The sequence below is a fragment of the Cupressus sempervirens genome, chromosome 10 (genome assembly GCF_028749045.1).
Source record: "Cupressus sempervirens isolate cs-2001-9-10 chromosome 10, ASM2874904v1, whole genome shotgun sequence".
Classification (NCBI taxonomy): Eukaryota; Viridiplantae; Streptophyta; class Pinopsida; order Cupressales; family Cupressaceae; genus Cupressus; species Cupressus sempervirens.
Window position 1 is genome coordinate 418,634,166 of NC_143127.1, and position 25,779 is coordinate 418,659,944.

Consider the following 25,779-nt stretch of genomic DNA (forward strand, 5'->3'; position numbering starts at 1 on the left):
GGCAATTAAGCATTTGAGAGTGTTTGAGTGTGTAGCATATGCACATGTGCCAAAGGAGCAAAGGAAAAAGTTGGATGACAAGGGAGTAAAGTGCATCTTCATAAGTTATAGTTCATAATAAAAGGCCTATAGATTGTATGATCCAATTACCAAGAAGATCATCATCTCAAGAGATGTGGAGTTTCATGAAAATTAGTCATGGGGTGGCTTGGTGGATGAATCTTCAAGCACTTCAAGTAAAGTGTTGACTATTGATGAAGAAGATCAAATTGGTGATTAGCAAGATGAAGGAGAAGAAAATATAGATGGCTCAAGATGGAGGCAAAAAGGCAAGCAGCCTTAAACATGTAGAGAATTAGTTTTAGATAGCCCCAAATTTGTATGCAAGATAGTTGTAGTAGTAGCAGAACTAAAAATTTTGATCCCACTCTTGTCTCCTTATTGCCAAGAAAGACTAACAGTCTAAGAGAGATATACCAAGATGAAAGTTAAGATGAAGCTTATGATGAGAGTGTTAATTTTGCATTATTTTCTCATAGTGATCCAATCTATTTTAAAGAAGCCATGAAAGAAAAGAAATGATGTAATGCTATGGATGAGGAAATAGAGACCATAGAGAGGAATGAAACATGGGAGTTAATTTTTTTGCCTCCCAAGAAACAAGTAATTGGAATGAAATGAATCTATAAGACTAAGTGCAATGTTGAAGGAAAAATAGATAGACATAAGACATGATTAGTGGTTAAGAGGTGCAAATAGCAATATGGAAGAGATTATGATGAGACTTATGCCCCAGTTGTAAAAATGGGAACTGTGTGTGTTGTCATAGCAATTGCAGCCCAACACAAATGGAAGGTATATCAAATGGATGTGAAGTTCATCTTCTTGAATGGAGTATTGGAAGAAGAGGTGTATGTGGAGTAGCCATCTGGTTATGAAGTTCCAGGTGAGGAATACAAGGCATATAGGTTGAAGAGAGCTCTTTGTGGGCTCAAGCAAGCTCCATGAGCATGGTATAACATAAATTGATTCATATTTGATAAGAAATAGCTTTACAAAAAGTGATGGTGAGCCCATTCTCTACATCAAGGAAAAAAATGGTAATGTTTTGATTGTTTTCTTGTATGTATATGACTTTATTTTCAGTAGAAATCATAATGTCCTTATTGATGAGTTCAAAGAGACCATGAAGAGTGAATTTGAGATGAATGATTTGGGTCTTTTGAAATACTTTCTAGGCATAGTAGTAAAATAAATACATAAAGGAATCTTTATCTCTCAAGAAAAATATGCAAATCAAATCTTGGAGAGATTCAAAATGCAAAATAGTAAGGTAACCCCAACATCAACAACAATAGGTCTAAAGTTGAGCAAGGAAGATTCAAAAAAAATATGAATCCAACATTGTATAAAAGTATGGTTGGAAGCTTGATGTTTTTGACAACAACTTGACTTAACATGATGCATGCAGTAAATGTAATGCCCCGCCAAGGGATCCAAAGAATTAACCTAGAATTTCACTAAATTTGGTAGCATTTTTTTTTTTCCTAACATGAAAGTAAATACCACATATAAATTATGCACAATAACGGAAGCAATAGTAATGTCCATTTGAAATAAACATAACATACATAATAGATTACATTCTTTAAGATCCCTTAACGTTGAATTACATTCATGAATCCATCTAGTACAACATCCATATGAAATAATGATAAGTCCAATGTTTATACATTACATTTCAAATGCTCAATCATCCACTGTACATGTCACAGGGTATGACAAGCTCAAAAGAGTATACATATGTAGAATAAGGTACATCATCCCATTCTAATCCATGATACATCAAAGTAAAGATAATCACATGATACATCATCATAGAATACATATACATCCATCATAAAGATCAAACATAATAAACTAAGTGCACGTTTCCTCCCAACCATTAATAGCATCATTAGACCATTATGGATCCTAGCCATCCCTCCGTGCGTAACATTCCAAATCATCGAAGAGATCATCGGTATTAACATAGTAGGAATGTCACTCCTAACATATACAACATCATATGTAGAAAGTAATCTAACATGCAAATATAAGCATAAGATAACATCATCTAACATATGCTAATCATCAATGAAAGGATACATATCCACCATCATGAAGGATGCATCAACCATGATGTCTCAATGAATCTCAAATGATAAGAGTGGAAAATACACTACCACCCGACCGCGTGGTACCTAAGTGGTCCACTCCCACCGTGCTGAGGAGTTAATCTCAAGTCCCAAATAGGCTATCAAAATCACATAGCACAAATATCTATAAGTCCAGGAATCCTAAAAGTATACTAACTCAAAGGTTCCAAATATAAAATCTGACATCTAATCCCCAGAGGCACACAATGACATGTAGGAACCTACTATGCAAGCAGGAAAGTGTCATCGCATTTATCATGTACAAGTTACTCTGGCAGTTAGCTAAACTCCACGGGTCCATACTGATCTCATGCGGCCACTAGTATTCTCTCATACTAATGAGGCATACTATGAAATGCAAGGTCACAACCATGCATTCTCACTACTCCTATCCTAGCCTATACAAGCACTCAAGGCATGGGCGAGAATAGAACACTTATCTTTTTAGGTTCATTCAATTAGTATTAGGCGTGAATGTTATCACTTATTAATCCAACTTACAATGAGTTACCCTGGTAGCCTCTTAGGGCCCTAGCCCCCATTGCAAGCCACTTCCCGTCACTACATGCAGATATCCTACCCTAATGCTCATGGAATCATAAATCTCAATATCAAAAAAGATAATCCATAATAAAATCATCAAATATGCATAAAAGCATCAAATCTCCATGAGCAATCATCCATAGAAAATCATGAACACAACAGCTCTCTATTGGCAACTGAAGTATCACTGATAATCAAGTATCCAATGGTTCTCAATAACCAAATATATCTCAATCATACTGATCAAAGACTCAAAAAATGGTTGAGTCAAACATGTCACAACATGAAATCATCAAGAATAAATCCACAATATAGTCCCATCATGGTGACTATAAAATAACCAAGGATAACTGATCGATGACCAAAAATAATGGTTAAGTCAAGTGTCTCATACATAAGAATCTCAACTATAACAATCAATAATCACATCCAATACATAGAGCATTCCATCACATAACCATGGTTGGGTTTATAAAGATCAAGATTAAAAAATCATCATGATATCACAATCACATAACTCCCAAGCCTTTGGTAGACGTCCTATAACTGGTCAACACTAGTCAACCCAAAACCAAAAATAAGAGCATAAAGAATACAAAATGCAAACACATGTTTTTGATTTTGCCAAGTTTATGACTTAAATTTAGATGCAAAAGTCTCGGTTTATGTTTCCCAATTTAATTGTCAAGTGGAGAAACTTCACGTTTAACCTAACCCATGTTTTTGTATTGGTAGATAAAAGTTTCTACCCAAAAATCATTAGACTCAATTTTCTAAATGTTCTAAATGTCTCTTATATATTTCCATTTAGACCCCCATCATTTTCAAAATAATATTTGAAATTCTTTCCATATTCATCTTTCCAAATTAAAGATTATATTGAATCTATATTGCTCAACATTATAAAATATCTGGTTATTAAAGAATTTCTCTTTAAATTCCAAACATTAATTTAATATATCAATTATTTATTATTGATAATGTATATACATATATATATATACTTATATACATACATATATATATATATATATATTTATACATACATACATACATACATACATACATAAATACATACATACATATATATAACATTTAATAATTTAATAACAATGCAACATTGAAAAACCAAAATTCATATTCAAATAACATATGAGATATCATTTAACAATGAAAATTCAATTTCGTATAACATAAACATTTTTTTTTAAAAAATGCAACGAAATATTATATGACCCCCCACCCTTGTTGTGGTACACAGTACCAACGGTCGCAAGCACTGCGTCGACAGTGGGTATGTAGTACCCCTCTCGTCACAGACCTGCGACAGTAGGCCTCTACCTTCCGCAGGCATGGGGTACAAATCATGCCCAAGAAAATTTTAATATTTTTTTTTAAAACATTGTTTCAACACTATTTTGCAATACGAATCGCGTCACGATTTATTAAGTTTTCCCCACTGCGACTTACAATCGATCATTCAGTGAATTATATATATACATATGTATATATATATATATATATTCAAATTTTGTAATGCAATAAATTCATAATAAACACACACACACACACACACACACATATATGTTGATATATATATGTGTGTGTGTGTGTGTGTGTGTATTTGGATCCAAATATATAAACATGTATATTTTTCCACAAGGAATTATATCCACAATTTAAGAATTTCCTATAAAATATTTGCACTCTAGATTCACTCAATTAATTTTCTAATGGATTTGGCTATAAATTTAAATCCTAGCCCCGTGATCTCTTTAGATCTATGCATATAAGGTTTCTCAAATCAATTTAACTACCTATAATGAAAATGCATACAATTAAAATAGGAAAATCCTTAGAAGACATATGGAAGACACGAAGAAGATAGGGAATGCAAGATGCAGAAATAGCATAAGTAAAATCATAAGAATCTACCCAGATTCTGATGCTAATTCGCTCTTCCTCAGAAAACTCGCAGAGCAAGCTCCCTTCTTCAGAGTTCTCGAATCATCCAATGCTCCAAAAGCTCTCCATGCTTTGTCTAAGCTTCTAGGAATGCCTGAATATAAAGAGCTCTCAAGAAACATCTAGAATGCTTCTAGAAATAGCTAGAAGGTGTCACCAACTAAGCATGGGTCTTTTCCAACCTTCTAGACGAGTCATAGGGTTGTAGACACCATGTGCTTAATTGATGCACTTACCTCTGTGTTGTTGACACATGAGAAATAGAAAAGTGTGTTAATTCCCATGCAAGCTTATAACTCCAATTCACTTTTTATATAATTTCTATTTAAATATTTATAACTTTTATTTTAATTTTTATAACTTTTATTATTATTATTTATTTATTACTTTATTATTATTTTAATATTATTATTAATTTTAATTTTCTAATTTACTTTTATTTAATTCTTTTTCCTCAATTAATTCTCATCTAATTAATTATGATCAAAATATCGAAGACCATGATATTTTATATTAATTTTCTCAAATAATTAATTTATTAATTAAATCTATTTATTAAGACTTAATTAATAGAAAATTCACCATAGACCTCCAAGATAAAATATACAAACCCATCATAGAGCAAATCACTCAAAATCAGTCTAAAGGGTTAAAAATCATGAATTATGTCATTCGACACATTTGATGGGTAAAATATCCAGATACTTGTCCTACCTCACTAGGACAATTAGCTTAAAGGTTTGGGATTTGGACTTGAGAATTTATCTCCCTTCTCTTATCATTGAGATAGTATAATAAGCTATGCTCATCCTGGAAATTTAGGGAAGTCGATACTCGGTACCTACAACCTGCAGAAAAACCATGCATGTACATACAATATATAATGCTAAGCTAAACAGGCAATGGCAGGAAGTGGTGCATCGTGTAGATCCCGACTAAGCAGGTGACTATGACTCCCTTCCTTAACCACATCAGAAATGCCATACAATAAGAAAACACGCACACCATACACATGCAAGTATGGGGTAAGTATCCATAATAAAACACATGAGATAATAAACCATCCAACTAATCATCAATAATAACTGAAAACAATATAATGATCATCATGTATGCATGAAATGTAAAGTCTAAATGATCTCATCACATAAACACTGAATCCATAACATAACGTCTGATAGTGTCAAAATAATACCACTAATCCATCAACATAAAACTAGTCCATCATAGTTTGATAACAACAACAACATATGTCCAGAAAAGATGTGAACGAGGGTAGGCACTATAGTAAATCTAATTTTTCAGATTCATGGAAGCTCCAAAGGATTCCTATTGGCAAGAAAGAAAAAGGATCCTAAGGTATGTGAATGATATCAAGGGATTTGGAATTTTATATACTATTTATAATGAATTTATGCTAATTGGTTACACTGATAATGATTGGGTTGGAAGTCTAAATGATAGAAAGAGAACTTTAGTTATATGTTTCATATGGGTTCAGGTGCAATTTCATGGGCATCTAAGAAGCACCTATGTCCACATACCAAGTTTGATGATCTATAGGTGCAATAGTCAGAAACATTAATATGGGTAGGTGAGCTTGAATTTTGAATGAGAAGGAGATCTTTTGAATTGATAGAAAGAGAAAAAAAGGGGGGAACATTCCTTCATTATATAAGTCATATCTAGATGTTCTAAGAGTTAGTTGAGTTTAGCAGAACAAAAAAAATAGGAAGTTCTATCAAATCTAGCAGCAGCAACACGTGTGGACAACTATCTAGGTATCTTATGAAAGTAATTTTTTTCCTATATAAGCAGTGATTTCTCTAGCTTTATTGTATATATTCATTCATTTATGTAAGTTTGATTTAATTTTATATTTTGTTCACCCAAGGTTTATAGTTTATTCTTCAGATTTGTATCAGTTTGATTTAGTTAATAGAATGCAAGCAAGCATATTTTCCATTTGTAGCCTATTGTGGTTTTAGATCTTGCTTCCTTGATATATTTTTTTGTGCATGATTAGTAAGATTTGGAAGAGAGAGGAGGAGAAACCATTTCACACATTTTTGGAATGTTTATTCTCTCCCCACATCACTCAGCTTGTATCAATTGAGCAGCTTGTTCTCCTCTGTCAAGCCCTTTGTTGCCAAGATCCCTTTTTTTGGTGACAGACTAACTTGGTCCCTATAGTTTTCAAGTAACTCAGCAGTGTTGTCACTTGGCACACTCCCTTGTCAAGCAACTCGGCATTGCCTATCACTCGGCTCCTTACCTTGCCAAGTAACTTGATAGCCTCTACAAGTTGTGAATTTTTGAATTTTTTTACAAATTAGACTAACATGGCCTTCCCAAATGTATGTTGATGTGTTTGCCAATTATTTACCAACATTTATTCATAACTAAGCATCACAAGTGTCAAAATCTTAGATCAAAAAATCATGGTTTTAGACTTATAATAAATCATCACATGTTTTTGCACTAGTCCAAGATGACATCATGGTAGAATATTGTTCTAAGTTTGAGATGGGTGACCTCTTGAATTCTAGTGCTTGACCTCTATGAGCATCACTTAGATTTAGTGTGAATCACTACTCATGAAACATGGGTCAATGAGCTTGACTCAAAAATTGCATTAAATCTTTATAGCAATATCACAATAATATTTTGTTATAGATAATAACTTTTTATATCAACTTTAATGATTATCTCAAATATGTCTTTAAATTCATAAGTGCTAATTATAATTAGGATTATCAAGCATCACAATTTTTTTTAATCAGAGTTTATCTTACTAAGATTAATTCATTTGTAGTTTAGTTTTAAATATGTTTAGTAAAATGATTTATGTGTCAGGTTTCTATAGTGGCATCACTTTGATTTCTTAGATTTATGAATTGGTAAATATGAGGGTCTACCAAACATGCCATCATTTTCTTTAAACAAAGAACCATAAGTATTTTAAGGTAAAGTTTTGCATACCATGGATTATGCAACCTTAGATGAACAAGAGGCTTACAAAACTATCAAAGGAAAAAGAGTTATGATTATTGGATACCAAAAATCAGTAATGGATTTTGTTGTGGAATGTGCTAAGGAAAATCAAGGTATGATATGTACTATAAATGTTGTGTATTCTTAATTTACTTAGTAGCAAGGGAGAGAATTAGCAATTAGAAAATTGCACTCAATGTTTTTTATTAGATCTATATTTACAAGAGAATTGGTTTGTATTTATAGGTGATAATGGCCCTCCTTGTACCATGGTCTTCAAAAGAACCAATTGGATGATGCTTGAGTATTATTTGTTTTGTGGAGTACACTTAAAATATTTGTATGGAATGTGGTTTATGTAATTTTTACTTGTAAAACCAAATTAAATTTTCTCTTGATCATACTAGCATTCATATTTCCTCCATTGGTAAACTTCTTTGATTATTATTATTTTCTTTTAGTGTGGTCTAACATAAAAAAACCATCTACAAATTTTTCCTCCTAATCATCAAGTAATATTGAATTTTGTATGTAGAGATGGGCAATATCCAAATTTGTGGAGATTTATGTGCTTTAGAAATTTCCCCTTAAAAAGTATGGACTTGTTCAAGATATGAGCTCTACACATGCAATAACTTCTTGTAACATTGGATCATTTCCAAACAAGTTTTTCCAAAAAGTGAAGAAAGGTTTAATACATTTTTGAAATTCATCTAGTTGGAGGGGATTGTGCTAGATGATGGAACAAAGATAGAAGATTATGTCATTGTTCTAGGCATTGGTTTTGATGGGGACAAGAAATTGAAGATTCTTCTACCAAAACAATTCGGATCTATTTTAAAGAAAATAGATATTGCATATCTTTGTACAGGTATGATGAACTTTTCTAATTTGATGTGATTGATGATCATCGTCATGCACAGGCGTAGATGTTTAATACTAATATTTTTATATTTTATATTTTATTATAGGCTAGTTTAATTTTTTTATAAGCTTTCATTGTATGATGTTATCCATATTGTTTTAATTTAAGATATTGTCAAAAAAAAAAAATTTAAGGAATAAACAATGGTAATTGTCATGGTATTATGTTATTGTAGGGGTCTTATCCATCCACACATTCTTCAAATAGAAATCTTAGGCTATCTAGAGAGTTTGTCAATTTTGCACTCTTTAGAAATATACTCCCAATGGTTGGTTCATTTTCTTTCCAACAAATTATTGTTGCCAACTACCAAGGAAATGGAGGAGAGAACAAAAGAGCTCAAGAAATATCTTGAGATAATGACATCCATGAGAAGGAATACATCATTAAAGTTAAATTCTCGTTATTAAATTGGTATCAACATTTGATTCATTATTAAATTAAGATTACAACGATATATTGAAATTATTTGAATAACAATATAAATTGAACTTAAATTTAACTAAACAAAACAAGTGAACATTATGTGTTCGTTTATCATATACTAACATATTAAGACAAGATAATAGCTCACACAAAGTTTACTAACACCTTTAAATATATTGATAAAATTTCTACTAAATTAGAACTAGTTTCTAAATTAATCTTATAATCTAAACACTTTCAACTAATACTAATTAATACTAATAACTTAACATCCTAACACTAATAACAAAATTTAACTAACCATTCCATAAGTTATTTAATTTAAAACATACTACAACAAATATAATTAAAAACAAGACAATTATTAAACCCTTTTCTAATCACTACTTAATAATGTTTAAAAACATTATTACTACTACTGAACTAAATTTAACTAACATAAATTTAAACTAATGATAAATTACAACTAACTTTTAAAAACTTTTAAATAAATAACAAACTAAACTAAAATACTAACTACCCTAACACTACCACCAACTACCCTAAAGTCACATACAATATTGCCCAAGTCTGCAATGTGTTGTCCAAGCATTGACTGGGCATACTTTGTGGCAGATGTGCTCCCCCTCAAATATTGTGCATGACAGCCCAAGGTGGGCGCACCAAAATAGAGGGTGGAGTTTGTAGTCAAAGACCCTTAGTTAATATCCTTGGCATTAATGCCAACTCAACATCCTACCCCTCCCTTTTCAAACGCAGGCCCACTGACATGATACAACCCCACTCAAGCCAAGTTACCTTTTTTTTAAAGAAAAAAAATTAAAAACAAGCCAAGACAAGCTTGTGCCTAGGAAAGATGGAGGTGGTTAGAGTAGTAATGTAGTAAACCTATTCCTTCACTTGCGAATCAAACTTTTAAACCTTAGTGAACCTAATTATCATTATTTTTTTAAAAATATTGTGTGTTGTTGCCCTCATATTTTGGGTACGATAGACATCCTTATTTTGGAGAACTTGTTATGCTACTTTTCAAATCATAGATAATGACAACATATGTACAAACATCAGAAGAAACCTAATGAGAAAACCCAATTGGTTTGATGAACTTTTCTCTCCATATTCTAACATGGACTATGGATTGGATAATTGAATCCATATTGTCATGATTATTAATATAGCATCCCTATAAAATCAACTTGTAAGACACCTACAATCATATTTAAATTTTGTGTAAGATTCAAACTTTTAATTGTGATTTCTCATGTTGACTAAGTGTACATGTTCATGTAAGAAATTAAGATATTGATAATTGATGAATTTAGTTTACTTTACTCATTAAATTAAGCATGTGTGTTCATTTGTTTGATAATAGAACCTTTTGTCCATTCTGTAAGCATCGCAATACAAGATGTCATAAAATCTATGGTTATTGTCAAAAAGATATAATTTGGTGCTACTCATATTTTTTAAAACTGTGGACTAATCAAGACTAATTGTGAAAAAAAATAGCATAACAAAGAATGAAAGAATGCAAAAATCATGCCTCAATTAGGATAAAGGAAATATTTATGAGCCCCAAATTTCTTCGTCTTTATGATCATTTTTTCTTACCTACAAATGTTAAAATACCTTACCATTTTTCATATCCTGATCTGATTTTAGGATCTACACAATTATATGCTACGTGAAGTTGCCTAAAGATGTAAAAATACTTAATGTCTAATGTGTAACTGAAAATAAATTAAGTATCAAAAATAACATGATCAATAGAAAGAGAGATTCATATCACTAGAGATAGAGAAAAGAGAGAGAAGATAATCAATTTGATTAAAAAGTTCATTTGATCTTAGTAGACTACATCTTCGGGTCTAGTTCAACTAAGTGACCAATGTATTATTGACACTCCCAATGTTGATTTACAACATACTATATTCCATCCACAAAGTCATTATATAGTTCTTGAATCAAACTATCTTTCATAGAAGCCCTCAAAGGTGCAAGATTGGTTTCTAAAGAGCAAGAAAGACTTTGCTTAAAAAGGCTTTAATATAGAGACATAAAACCATTACATCATCTCCTCCTTCAATATTTCTTCTTGATTAGAAAAAATCTCACATTCCTCTTGGCATCAAATGAATCAAATGTGAATGCCCCCTGAATATTTTACATAAGCCTCTTTTTATACATAAAAGTTAGATAAAATAGGCCAAAACCTCCAAAACCATAAAATCCCTATTTAAAACACCTAATCCTGATCATATCCCCTTTTAAAAATTACAATTAATTTTGCACCATGTAATTTTTGGGGTTTTCTTAACCCATATCCTTATTAACTAAGGAAAGGGAAGAAGGTTAAGTTTAAATAGCATGTAGCTTGCATAATTACTAGAATGGTCGGCCTTAAATTTAGGAATTTGGCGGTTAAAGGTTCAACCCCTACTAACCTCATTCCTTATTTGGTAGATCCCTTATTTGGAGGATTTGGTATTGTTTAAAATTGATTTCCTTGTTTGTGGTGTGGTAGTTAATGAGGATAGTTGGATTTGAAATGGTTATGGGTTTGATTCCCATATGGCTATTTTGACCACCCAAAATCTAAGGTGCCACCTCACCATCTTGACATCATGATGATTTCATACTTACTTATTTTTTTCCTTCTAAATTCAAATGAACATAACTTTCACAATTGAACTCTACTTTCGATGAAAAGAATTTCATTGGAAAGATTCTGACAAGCTCTTTCATTTGAAATCCATTATTGACCACTTTTGAGATGATTATTTTTTCACCTTTTTTATGGCCTTTGTATTTGGTTTGACCAAAACTTTCATTTCCTATAACTTGAGCAAACAAACTCCTTTTGAGCTAGTTCAAGTTGCCTCAGGTTCATGTTGACGAGTTCTTTAATCTGGCACTACTTCTGAGAGACTTTGGGACACTTTAATTTTTAGTGGTAGATCCACCTAGATCAAACCTCCCAAATAAAAATTCTTTTGGCCCTCCAAAAGTATATACAGTAGAACCTTTATCTCCCTTGTCATAGATCTCAACTCTATTACCACCTTTGAAGCTTCACTACAATGCTTACTTTTGAAAATTGAATTAGACTTTGGTCTTGGTCGAATTCACCTATGCCTTGATATTGTCTATTTTTCCTTCTTAGGGTCTTACATTTTGACAATATCATGAAAGCATTCAATTTCATATTTTTCCTCAAGGGGACTCATACTTGGTTCACACTAGGACTTCTAAAGAAGAGGGATGCAATTCAAATGGAACTTGAAAAACCATAAAGAAAGAAGAAAAATTGAGCATGATAAACCTGTCACTTAGTGCTTCTTACAATGGTAGTTCATGTCTACATTCGAATCTAATCACTTTTGATGCTCCTTCTTTCTTGTAAACTACATGAGCAATGGCAACAAAGCCTTAGCTTGAAACATTCCTTCACCTTTGTACTTCAAAATTGTTGACTAAAGGCATCACCAGAAAGCTCCAAATATTTGCATATGCACCAAGGTCATGAAAAAGACCTGTACGAACATTGGTCATTGACTGACCATTTTTAACTAAGTCATAAAGTAGAGAACTTTAAGGCATTAGCTAGCTATTCTCTACAAATATGAATCACACTAGCTATAATAGGTGCTTCTTCTAGAAAGCCCCATACCACACAAAGTCTACAATAAGAAGTTCAAAATATTCTCCTTTTTAGATTATAAGAGAGATGACTTTTAATAGTCGTACAAATATTTCAATCCTAGGACTATACAACTTCATTACATACAAATTTATTTAGAGTCATATATTCATAAATACACTAGCTTACTATCAACAATGAACCTACTCTAAAAAATTTATACCCGAAAAGTTGATATTGCTCGTTAGCTGACAAGCATTCCAAACTCTTATGAAGTTGTTAAAAGGAACCTCCTTTCTTGGGTTTCTCATTGCTCTATTGCACTTCCATTAGGACTACATCAGGAGTGGTGGAAACTACTAGCACTACTTGTGCCTTGGTCTTTTGCATGGTGGTTTCAGGTACCACCTCAACTCCTACCTTGGTTTTTTTGGGATGACTAGATTCTGCAATAGACTTAGGAGAGTGTCAAAGTTCTAGGTAAAGCTTCCAACACTTCTATATCCAATGACCACTTATTTGATGATGGTTGTAGAATTTTTGGATCCTTTCATGTGTCTTGACCTTCTTCTTCAAGGGAGACTCAGCTTCAACACCCTCAACATTGTCCAGAGAATTTACCTTCAACAAGGCCTCAGAGTTCTTGTTAGTTCCTCCATATCCCAATCCTTGCTTTTGAGGCCTCTTCTTTTCCTCAATGGGATGGGTAATTCCTTTCTCATGGATACCCAAGCCTTTGATAGTATATCCCATTTTGGACATTATTTTCTTATTGATTACCTTTGCGTGCTTCTTAAAGCTCCCAATAGAGTAGTGTTTAGGTTCTTACTTCTATTCTAAATTAGAAGATACCTCTACCCAACCACTATGGTTGGTAGTGGCTTGAAACTTTCTCATGTACTCCATACATTCACAAAAAGCACAATGGCTTCTCATTTGAGCCATAATTAGCCCAATTTCCATGACCACAAGAGAATCCTTTCTTGGGTAAGGACTTTATAGCAAATGATGCATCCATACTCCTAACTGGCATGAGCGGAGAGTATAGAGAAGTTCCTTCTCATCATGGGCTTAATGCACACATGCCAACACTCTCTAAATGAAGAGGACTTCTAGTATTCTCCCTTTGGAACATCTCATGCAAGCTTTTCTTCTCCCTATTAGCCTCTTCTAGAAGGCTTTAGAGATTTACATTCTCTAATCGAAGCTAGTGATTAGCTTCTTCCAACTTCTAGAATCTCTCATCCTCTTCCTAGCAGTCTTGAAAGAGTAGGTTCACTTTCTCATTGATAGAGTGGATGCTTGCTACCATATATGGATTTAGTTCCATCTTGGATGATTCCCCCTTTTATGATGTGATTGTGGAAAGTACACCTACATCACTTCTTGCAAAATTTTCCAAACTAGGATCTGATACCACTTGATCTCATTTTAGGATCTAGATGATTATATGCTAAGTGAAATTGCATAAAGATGTACAAATACTTAATGTCTAATTTGTAACTAAAAAGACATTAAGTATTATAAATAACATGATCAATAGAAAGAGAGAGTTATATCACTAGAGATAGAGAAAAGAGAGAGAAGATAACTAATTTAATTATGGAATTCATTTGATGTAAGTGGACTATGTCTTTAGGTCTAGCTCAACTGAGTGACTGATATTGATGCTCCCAAAGTTGATTTACAACATACTATAGTCCATCCACAAAGTCATTATACAATTCTTGAATCAAACCATCCTGTATACAAGCCCTCAAAGGTGCAAGACTAGTTTCTAAAGAGAAAGAAAGACTTTGCTGAAAAAAGCTTTAATTCAAAGATAGAACACCATTACATCATCTCTTCCTTCAATAATTCTTCTTGACTAGAGAAACTCTCACATTCCTCTTGGCATCGACTGAATCAAATATGAATGCCCCCTCAATATTTTACATAAGCCTCTTTTTACACATAAAAGTTAGCCAAAATAGGCCAAAACCTCCAAAACCATAAAATCCCTATTTAAAACACCTAATCCCAATCATATCCCCTTTTAAAAATCACAATTAATTTTGCACCATGTAATTTTTGTGGTTTTTTTTAACCCATATCCTTATTAACTAAGGATAGACAGGAAGGTTAAGTTTAAATAGAATGTAGCTCACATAATTTCAAGTACTATCAATCGGACAATGGTTAGCCTCAAATTTAGGAGTCTAGTGGTTAGAGGTTCAACTCTTGCTGACCTCATTCCTTATTCAATAGCTTTGGTGTTGTTTAATACTGGTTTGCCTCCATTAAATAGCAAATATCATTTGTGGTGTGGCAGTCAATGAGGATAGTTGGATTCAAAATGGTAATGGGTTCAATTCCCATATGCTTATTTTGACCACTTGAAATCTAAGGTGCCACCTCACCATCTAGACATCATGATGATCTCATCCTTACTTGTTTTCTTCCTTCTAAATTCAAATGGACATAATTTTCACAATCAAACTCTAGCTTCAATGAAATGAATTTCATCAGAAAGATTTCAATGAGCTCTTTCATTTGAATTTCATTGTTGACCACTTTTGAGATGATTATTTTTTCACCTTTTTGATGGCCTTTGTATCTAGTTTGACCAAAAATTTGACACACTATAACTTGAGAAAATGAACTCCTTTCAAGCCCATTCAGGTTGCATTAGCTTCATGTTGATAAGCTATTTAATCTAGCACTACTTTTGAGAGACTTTGGAACACTTTAATTTTTGGTGGTAGATCCACTTGGATCATACCCATGACAAGTTATCCATAGGAATGATAACATTTTATGTATAGTTTTGATAATAGCTTTCATGTAGCTAGGGATGTCTAATACTTGTCACAAAGAAGTACCCCTAAATAAGAGGCATAGTATTGAGTCATGAAGAAACTACTAATGTCTCAGGAGAAAACATACCACCACAAGAATTATTTTGATGCCCATATGAATAAGCCCAAGATTGTAAAGTCAGGACTGTACTACTTTTGGGTTCATGGTGCAAAGTTGTTAGGGAATTGTCAAAATTGTCATAAGGGGAAAAAAATTTCTCATATGGTTTCAATGAAATTTAATCATTTATAAAGGTCTATTTAGCCTCTTTGAACCTATTTTTAATCATTTGCAGCCATAAGAGCTCCCATAGCAAGTTTCATGATATATATATTTTTAAGTTGGCGTAGTTCAAAGTTACAACAGTGCAAGAATGGGAATGTCAAGATTCAAGTCATGTTGAAGTTAGTTAGTTGTGTAGTAACTAGTTATAAAAGGCTTTAAAACTCCTTCTATTCTTGATCCATAGGTGACTAATGGGTTTTTGAAGATGTAATTCAAGATTTTAAATAAGAAAATACTTTAATTTCCTTGATTTTTTCAATGTTATGGCGTTGTTTCAATGGCTTGTTCGAATGAGAGTCCACTTATCAATTATTATATGTAAACTTGCCTTGAATATTATTTATTTTAAAGTTACTTTCACGTGATTTGATTATGTTTTTGGAAAGATATTGCAATTTTGGTGAGTGTGGGGCTAAATCCTTACCGAAGGTTCCCAATTTTAGAAAAAATGTCAAAGATTCCTTTGTAACCATTAGATCTTTATAAAAATTTGAGAAAATATTTATAATAAACTCATGTCTATAATCTTACTGAAGTAATTCTTCTCATTATGTATTTTTTGAGTTGTGAGGGATTGTTTGGCTATTTTAAATTGAACACCAAACCTAACTAGGTCTACAATTCAGTTGCCAACCAAATATTGGCTTTAATGTTACAAACCAACATAACATAAAAGATTGATATATTTGAGAAATAAATAAAGGATGCTTCAAAATGGTTTTTAACATTCTTGAGATGAGGTTTACATCAAAAGGTATTAATGGTTGTTCCTAATTGGATTATTACAAGGCATGTAAGTAGTTAGTGTAGAAGAGCCTCATAGAGAGAAACCAAGATTTTGTGTGTGGTTTAATTGTGTATATTATGTCATTTACACATACTCTAAGTTGTTTCCATATATTTGACAAAATATTTTGGAAATTTTCATGTTGTTAAGACTTAAAAAGTGAAGAAATGAGACTAATGTGTTAAGGAGATTTTAGACTCTCTCTCTCTCATCTCCCCTCTCCCCCTTCTCTCTCTACCCCATATTTTTCACCCTCTCCCTTCTCTCTTTATAAAATAATACACCCATAAGGTATCTTCACTCCTCTTTTATAGCTAAATTATAGTCGCTCACTTCAACTCACAGAACAATATGTCTATACAAAACTTTCCACAAATATGTGGCAGATCTTCACACCATTTGAGACATAAATATTTGATGTCTACTAGATGTATTGATTCTACTTGTCAACTTTATAAATTTGATGATGAAATGTGCCTCTATCACAACAGCTCATCTAACTATAATAATCACAAAATGTTATGCCATGTCAATGATCCTAGATAATTTATATGATGTGCATGCAAATTCATCAATATATCAAGATAAATGTTGCATAACAGAGAGTGCCACAAAAAAATCATTTTAGATTTCCAATTTGTGTCTTCAAAGAAGATATTTCAAGTTTGACATTCAACCATAAGGTGAAATGTCTGAGATGACATATCTAATGATAGACTAGGGTGGCTAATAACCATTAAAATTACAAACATGTAAAAGGGAATGTCTTCTACATTGACAAATACAAACAAACCTCCTTCATCCTCTATCATCTAAGAATACAAAGAATGCTTCAAAACTAGTCCTTCATGATTTACAATACCCAACCATCTCCTTATACTTAGTTAATAATAGCTTATTTTAGGCTTTATGTAATCTACCTCCATTTTTTCATGGGGTAAAAATGATTCCATTAAAGAAAATATATGATAGTAACCATGAAATTGTTGGGATGAAGTGGAGGTTGGAAAAACCTATTTTCAAGAAAAATACTACAGATGGGTGACATGTGTTAGTTTGTGGTGACTGATTAGGGAAGTATTGTACATACTTCATAAATTTTTGGGCCGACATGTAATTATTAATTATAACCCTAAAGTAGTTTAATACTTGTATAAAAGGGCTTAGGGTTAGGTATTATTTCATAAGGTGATGTGAAAATTGGTTCTTGCAGTGGTATTGAGCTATAATGGATTACATATTATTATCAGGTTGTAATCACTGGATCGTAAAAGTATTGGACTTGCTATTTGGTGGACGTAGGCTAGGGTTTGGGTGAACCATGTTAAATCTTGGTGTCTTATGTTCTATTCTATGTGATCTATTATTTTCTATGCTCCACGGAGTTTCTGGGATGGGGACATTTTAGGGGACGGGAACGTGTTTTCAGTACGGGTACGGGTCGAAGCCAAAATTTAGGGGATGCCTATAAAATATAGGGGATTTTAAATTTTTTATATATGGAGAATTAGACTTCTTTAGAGATATATTTCTGATATGCATACCATAACAATGATAAATCATAACATTGATAAACCATTCACCATAGAATACATGGAAATTGAAAACTATTAAGATTAGAATCAAAATGAGAATATGATATGATGATATATCCGAATATCACATACAATTAGCAAAAATACACAAAGGCTCCAAGTATCAATCTATCGTCACCATGCATGAAATGAAAATCAAAATGACATAATGAAAGTAAATACTAGAAGTGTAAATGAGATGTCCAACTCCATAATAATCAAAAGCAATAATGTATCTGAGTATCTGAAAAGTAGAAAGCCAAATATATGGTTGTCCTCTAGGAATCTAAATCTCTATTTAAATCAAGATCATCATCAATCTCATCCTCTGAATCACTGGTAGGGGTAGGCAAAGGGTCCTCATCCAATGGAACTCCAAGCAGCCCTAGGGGTGTGTTATCCTCATCAATTTATAATGCATCCTCAGGATTAACATCCCAACGTAGTGCTGGAGTATGTTGATACTCAAGACTCTGTCACTCCTGTAGTTGCAATACACTATGAACAGCCACAAGCTTCTTTGATCATCTAGAGGTAAGGTCGTTCCTCTTGACCGATTGAATGAAGCTATATGTAGACCAATTCCTCTCTGTAACAGAGGAACTCACAACCTGTGAGAGAAGATGGGTGGCAAGGGCTTTCAGCTCAGGTGCATCTCTACCATGCCATGTCCACCATCCAATCAGGTCCTTTTGAGCTAATGTAGCTCTATCAGTCCTCGCCTCTAGTCTAGCAAATGTTGGACCACAAAGATTGGCAAAGTCAAGCCATTGCCCTTGAATTTTTGCAGCATCCTCTGCATTATACATTTTTGAAAGGGCCTTGAAGAAGCCCTCCTTCACCTATATTGAACAAACAAAAATTAAGAAGTGAGAACTTAGAGTTTATAAACTTTACAAATAAAATAAAATATTTAAAAATGTATTATAAAATCAAAATTCTTTAATAAATTAAACTCACCTCCTCATCATTAGATGGAGACACTCTCCCAGGCCTTGGTGCATACCATTTTGGATTGACTGCATAGGCTGCCATATGAAGTGGGTTGTTCATAGTGTTCCACCTTTTCATTACAATGGGCTTAAGATGCTCCTCATAGAACTCCAAAGTAGGTTCCTTATCTTTAACAGCTTGCTTGATCTGCCCAAGCATGCTATCAAAGGTCTCATAAATCTCTCCAAGGCTAGGAGAGTCAATATCAACATATCTAATGACCTGCACAATAGGTTCAATGAAGGAGCAAATGTATCTGCAAATGAAAGAAAATTGCAAGTGAGAAACATAATATGTTAAAAAAATCAGCAAGTGCTTAAATCAGAATTTTTTTAAATTAAATCAGCAATAATAACAATTATGATATCCACCAATTCTTAAGTTTCTTACCTCATTGTGGTCCACCAATTTTTATCTAGGATTCTTCGTTTGACAAGTCTTCCATCTGGGGTGCTTGATTCATGCCATCTATTCCACTCTGCATTGACCACCATGGATTGTAAGGCCTCTTGGACCTCAAGCATCCTCTCCAACAAAATGAAGTAGCTAGCATATCGAGTCTCCATAGGCTTGAGGAATTCTTTTTTGGAAAATGTCCTAAATAATGCAAGAGATGTGTGATGATTGCAAATAAACATTTGTACGTGTCTAGCCTCAAACACCATAGTCTTTATCCAATCAATTTTCCCAAAGTCCTTCAAGGTGTTATTCAATGCATGTACACAACATGGGGTCTAAAAAATGTGTCTATAGGTGCTCTCTACTATCAATCCAGCTGATTTACACACACAGGCTAAATCAGTGACTACTTGCACAACATTTGAAGTCCCTACCTCTTCTATAGCATCCTTCAAAATCTAAAATTGGAAGGATGCATCCTTCTTTTTTCTCGAACAATCAATGGCTCTAAGAAAATAGGCCCTTGCTGTACTAGTGACAATAAGATTGATGAGTGGCCGATGTTTGATATCGGTCCAACCATCTATGATAATAGAACATCCATCACTCATCCATGTTTGCCTCATATCCTCCATCAAAATGTTTACTTTTGAGTACTCTTTGTCAAGGATAGTGGTGCATAATTTAGTCTCTCCTGGTGGTACAAATGAGGGACCAGCAGCATAAATATCTTTGCACATTTGTTTATAGAATGAGGAATGAGAAACATGGTATGGTATGCCATGAGCAACAAGAAATCTGCCAATGGACTCTTCAGCTCTATCTTTTGCTTGTATGTTAAATAAATCAGCCACATTGGTATCTCTCTTAGTCTTGGCCTTTCCCTTCCCTTTACTAACAGTGCTAGTGGGAGTCAATGAGGGTGTGGGTGTGCTACTCATAGGACCCCTGGATTTCAATAACTCCCCCTCCGCATACAACCTATTGGCCTCAAGTTTTTCTTCCTCCGTAATTTTTTTGCAACCTTTCACCCCTTGCCCACTTATCCATAAAAGATGGCAATACACTCTTGTGTAGCTCCCAAAATAATGCTTCTTACATAAATGACACTCCCATTCCCTACTACCCCCCAATTTTTCTTCTTATTCTTGTCTACTTTTGTGGCAAATTGTAGGAGAGGTTTCTTAGGGTTGAATGGGCCTTTGGCATATTTTTTTAGGGCTTTGGAAGGGCACTCAAATGGATTAGGCATTGCATCTTCCATAGGGAGATCTAGATTAGGCTCATCAATGGCTGCCCTAGGTCTTTTTCTTGGTCTTTGTAATTGTGACACTTGAGTTTCTTGCATGGCAACTTCCATGCTATCATGACTTCCCTCACTCTCACTGCTGCTCATGTTTTTGCCTTTGGATTTTACAATGATTTATAGTATACTGCTGCAAGTTATAGAAAAAAAAAATATTTCAATGTTCCATTAACATGCCCTCTCTATGTCATTGAAAAAAATGAAAAATGAAAACAAACAACAATGAAGTTTGAATCAAACAAAAAGAAAATAAAAAACATACCTGGAATGAAGTAGAAATGAAGGCAAAACTTTCTCTTCCACCTCCAAAACACACTTCTCTTTTGTTGTTGTTGAATGTTCAATGTTTTCCTCTTCCTCTTCCCAACTTGCAAACAACTCCAAATGAGCAATGAACTCCAACTTTAACTATTTAAGAAGACACATTAGGGTTAACAACTTAACATCCATGTGGGCCCTAGGCAAAATAGAAAAGACTAAATTTTTTTTTTTAAAAACCATTTTTTAACTTTTTAACTCACCCACGGCCGGCTGGAAAATAGGGGACGGCGTGGGCAAAAGGGTACGGGCAAGGGACAAGAACATCGTCCTTGGTACAGAAATTCATACCCAAGTTTCCTATGAAACTTTTTTTGGCATTTCGGGGACCGTCCCCTTTCCCCTCAAAAAGGGATGTCATAGGGTACGGCCAAAATCTGTACCTGCATCCTTGTTTCATACCCGATACGGGTACTAGGGTACAGAGGCAGGGGACGCATCCCTGTGGAGCATAGATTTTTTTTGATATTGTTTATATTTGTATGTAATTGTTATTTAGATCCATGGTTTAATCCTAACAGCATGTTATCTAGTCCAGGAAGAGCATGATCCCTCTTAAAAATCAAAGTTAGATATTAGACATGTCGAGGTCTAGAAAAATGGAGGGAGGAAATATTTTCTCACTTAGAGCCAACATGATCAATTCACCCAAGAATAAACTTTGTGTACCAAATGATATAGCCTTAAAAAGTAGATGGGATCTATATGCAGTGCAAGTGATCTTTACAACCTGGTGTACAAAAAACCAACCCATCGAAAGTATTTTCAAATGGTGAGAAATAAAATTTCCAAGCTAGGTCAGATTTTGCACCTTAGAGAATGAATTCATATTTATAATATGCAAAAAAATTGAGGTTACAAAATAAATATTAAATGGAAATTTAATTTTAGAGGGTATAGTTTTCATTATTGGATACCTAATTTCAATCCCAAGACATACAAACTTGAGAGAACCCTAAAATGGGTTAATTTAGGAAAAATCTCAATAGAATAATAGTTCCCAAATATAATAGAAATTATTAGAAAAGAGATGGGATCATTTTGGGGATGCGGTGGTATAACAAGTTTAATCAATTAAAAGAGGTAAAAGAATTGTTAGATATGAATATAAAAATGAAAGATTTAGATGACATGGAAACTAGCAATAGATGATAAACCCTGCCTTTTATGATGGCCCTATTGATGAAATAGATGCAATGCTCAAAATAAGGAATTTGAATTGTGCAACAATAACAAGCATGTCACCTCTCCAACCTAGGGATCGATGAATTTCAAATTTGATAAAGGGGGATTATAATAGAGATGGAGGGTATGCTAATATAGCAAAAGGTCCCTGTGATTGTTAAGGAAAAGAAGAAATATTTGTCACACAACAACATTTTATTAAGAACAAATTTTATCACACTAGAAAGTTTCTTTAGAACAATTGCAACAAGATACTATTATCTTTAAAAAAGAGATTGAAGGGAAATTAACTAAACTATATGTAGATAAAGTAGAGGTAAATCAAAAAATAACTAAAATTCTACATAGACCTTCAAATAAGGGGGAGACAATGGAAAAAAGTATCAAATGAAGTCAATTAAACAATAATTCATGCAAAATCCTCAGACCATGGTAGTGCAGGACGAATACATTGTGGATCATTTTGTAATGGAGAAAACGAAGGTGGGTATGCAAGAAGGAGATAGTGAAAGTGAGGAGAATACAATTATGGCGATTGAAGAAGGAGACATCCAAGAGGATGGTAAGTTGTATAGATTGGAAAACAACAACTAATTAGAGATATATTAGAACTATGGGATCAAAAAGATGAAGCTAGTGTAAATCTGGAACATAATTAGGATAGGGAAGAATTGGAAGAAGAGTTGGAGGAAGGAGAATTGATAGAAAAATAAATTAAAAATAGTAAGGAATTAAATGTGGTTGGAGTAAAAGCATTGGTAGAATTAGGGTTATCAAAGAAATATTATGGTAAATTAAAGTCTAATTGTGCTAAATATCCAAAGAAAAGAGGATATCAAAGAAATATTTTGGTAGAAATAATCATGATTCAAGAAACTTCTAGATATGGGATCCTAGCGAAGTTGTAGTAAAATGTTGTAAAATAGTAACAATTGGATGTGTGTTTGGTTTAAGAGTATTGTAAGTAATCTAAAAACCCAATTATTTGACATTTATGGTCCTATTCCTTGACTATGCAAAAAAAATTTGGCAGGATGAAGTAGAGCATCGACCTTCCTTTCTTCAAGGAAATAATTATCTTTTGGGAGGTTATCTCAATTCAATCCTGAGTCTCTCAGAAAATTCTAGGGGATTGAGAAGGAACCCAATTCACTAATAGACTTTGAAACATGGATAGAACACCATAATATTAAGGATATCAGCACGGAAAATGGGGTATTGACATGGAAAAATAGAAAATCAAGCTTCAACTAGATAGCTAAGACATTAGACAATTTTTTTTCAAAGGAAACATAGTAGACTTCAATCATAATTTTGTTACTATGATTGTGCTAGATTAGATCATTTTACTATTGAATTGGACATTATTGGAGAATCTAGAGATGACCCTTTAAATTTGAAAACATGTGGATGAATAGAAAGAATTTATGTGAGATGATTGAGAAGTGATGGAAAGAAGAGGATATGGTAGGGTTCAATTTATTCATGTTTACTACCAAGTTAGAAAAATATAAAATTAAAATTGATATAGAGGAATAGAGAATAGTTTAGCAACATTTTTGCTACCAAAGATCAACTAGAAGAAATAAGAAATATGAATGAAGAAATTACAAAACAAGCTATGGATTGGTATTGATATATCTAAAAGAGAGAGTTAATGCAAAAATATGAAGATATATTGACAAAAGAGGAGATATTCTAGAAGCAAAAGTCTAGAGAAACTTGGTTGTCTAAAGGAGACAAGAAAAAAAAATTCTTCCACAATTGCACTAAATCAAGAAATTGAATTAAAATAATAAAGAAGATAAAGAATCCAATAGGAGAACTAATAGAAAATCTGGTTTAGATTGTAGCTATAGTTATCAAATTTAATTTAATTTTGTTAAAAATTTATGAAGGATCTAATTTTGAGGCTCACAAGAGTTTACTTGAAAATATTCTAATGTTAAATTTTGATGAACAAAATAAGAAACAACATAGCAAATTCACCTATGTGGAAATAGAATCTTCCCTCAAACAATTACACCCGAAGAAGGATCTAGGACCAAATGATTTTTTGGCTTGCTTCTTTGAAAAATGTTGGTACTTTTTTGGCCAAGAAATGGTAGAATCTTTAGAAAGTGCAAGAAATTTAGGCAAGATATTAAGAGAAATTAATAATACTTTCAATACATTAGTATGTAAGAAAGAAAAATCTAAAAACTTGAAGGATTATAGACCTATTTTGTTATGCAACACAATTTATAAGGTACAAAAGCATTAGCTAATAGACTAAAGTCACTCTTACCCTAGATTATTGTTGAAGAAACATGAGGCTTCATTCATGGTAGATCTATATTTGAGGGATTAAGTACTCTAACTTGGGAAATTATATATTCAATACAACAACAAAAAAAATATGTTAATAAAATTAGATATCAAAAAGGAATATGAAAAAGTTTACTTGAGCTTTATATGTAAATTTCTTGAGGCATTTGGTTTTTCTAGGTGATGGATAAGTCTAATATTTGAATGCATCATGACACTCAAGATATTTCTGCTTATTATAGTACTCTAAAAGGAATTTTAAAAATATTTAGAGGTTTCTGACAAGGAGACCTAATATCCCACTCCTATTCATTATAATGGTTAAATCCCTTGCAAGGACTATAACTAATTACCAACTATAAAGAATCATCAAAATTATTAAAATAACTAATACTCTTCCCATAGCAACCCCTCAACAACATGTTAATGATAAAATTTTATTTAGGGAATAAAATATACAAAAGGAAAATCATATCAAAGGTATATAGTAAATTAGTATTCCAAGGCTTCATACTAAGTAGTTAGTCAAGAGAAGTTTAGAGTATTTTTCTTCAATTGTAACAAAGACATAGAAAGAGAGATTACTAAGATTTTGGGATTTAGGAGAGGTGATTTTCCTAGTAAATATTTTGGAATTCCAATCACTTCTTGATAAAATTGGAAGCAAACTATAGTCATGGAAAGGGGTATTGTTGTTGAGGTAGGAAGAGAAAACATGATTAGATCATTGTTGTCAGTCATACCCTTTCATCTGATGTCTTGTCTTCCCCTTCCAGTTTGTGTAGGAAAAAAATTGGAAGGTAAATATAGGCAATTGATTATCAATGTGGATGGTTGTGTGAATTGTTATTTTATTTGCTTAGATTATGAGCTTTTTTGGTAAGGAAGGAAGTTGCTTTCTATGGAAGTGTTGTAGTATAAATATTTGAATCCTTTGTTATAGTCTTTTTTAGAAAATATGAGTATTAGCATCATCACTTGCATCTTTATGGAAATAGCAATGAAAGTTAGGGATTTAATACCTAAGTTCAAATCATGAGAGAAGGTGAAATAATAAATTCACCTTTTTGTTATGGTTTGGAAATAAATTATAACT

General features: G+C 32.9%; 2 pseudogenes; both read left to right on the forward strand.

Moving 5' to 3' along the window:
• The first annotated feature begins 7,048 nt into the window (after positions 1–7,048).
• On the forward strand, positions 7,049–10,201 carry LOC149534488 (putative flavin-containing monooxygenase 1; annotated as a pseudogene).
• A 12,604-nt stretch (positions 10,202–22,805) lies between these two features.
• LOC149534489 (receptor-like protein 4) overlaps positions 22,806–25,779 on the forward strand; it is a 125,081-nt pseudogene continuing 122,107 nt past the window's right edge.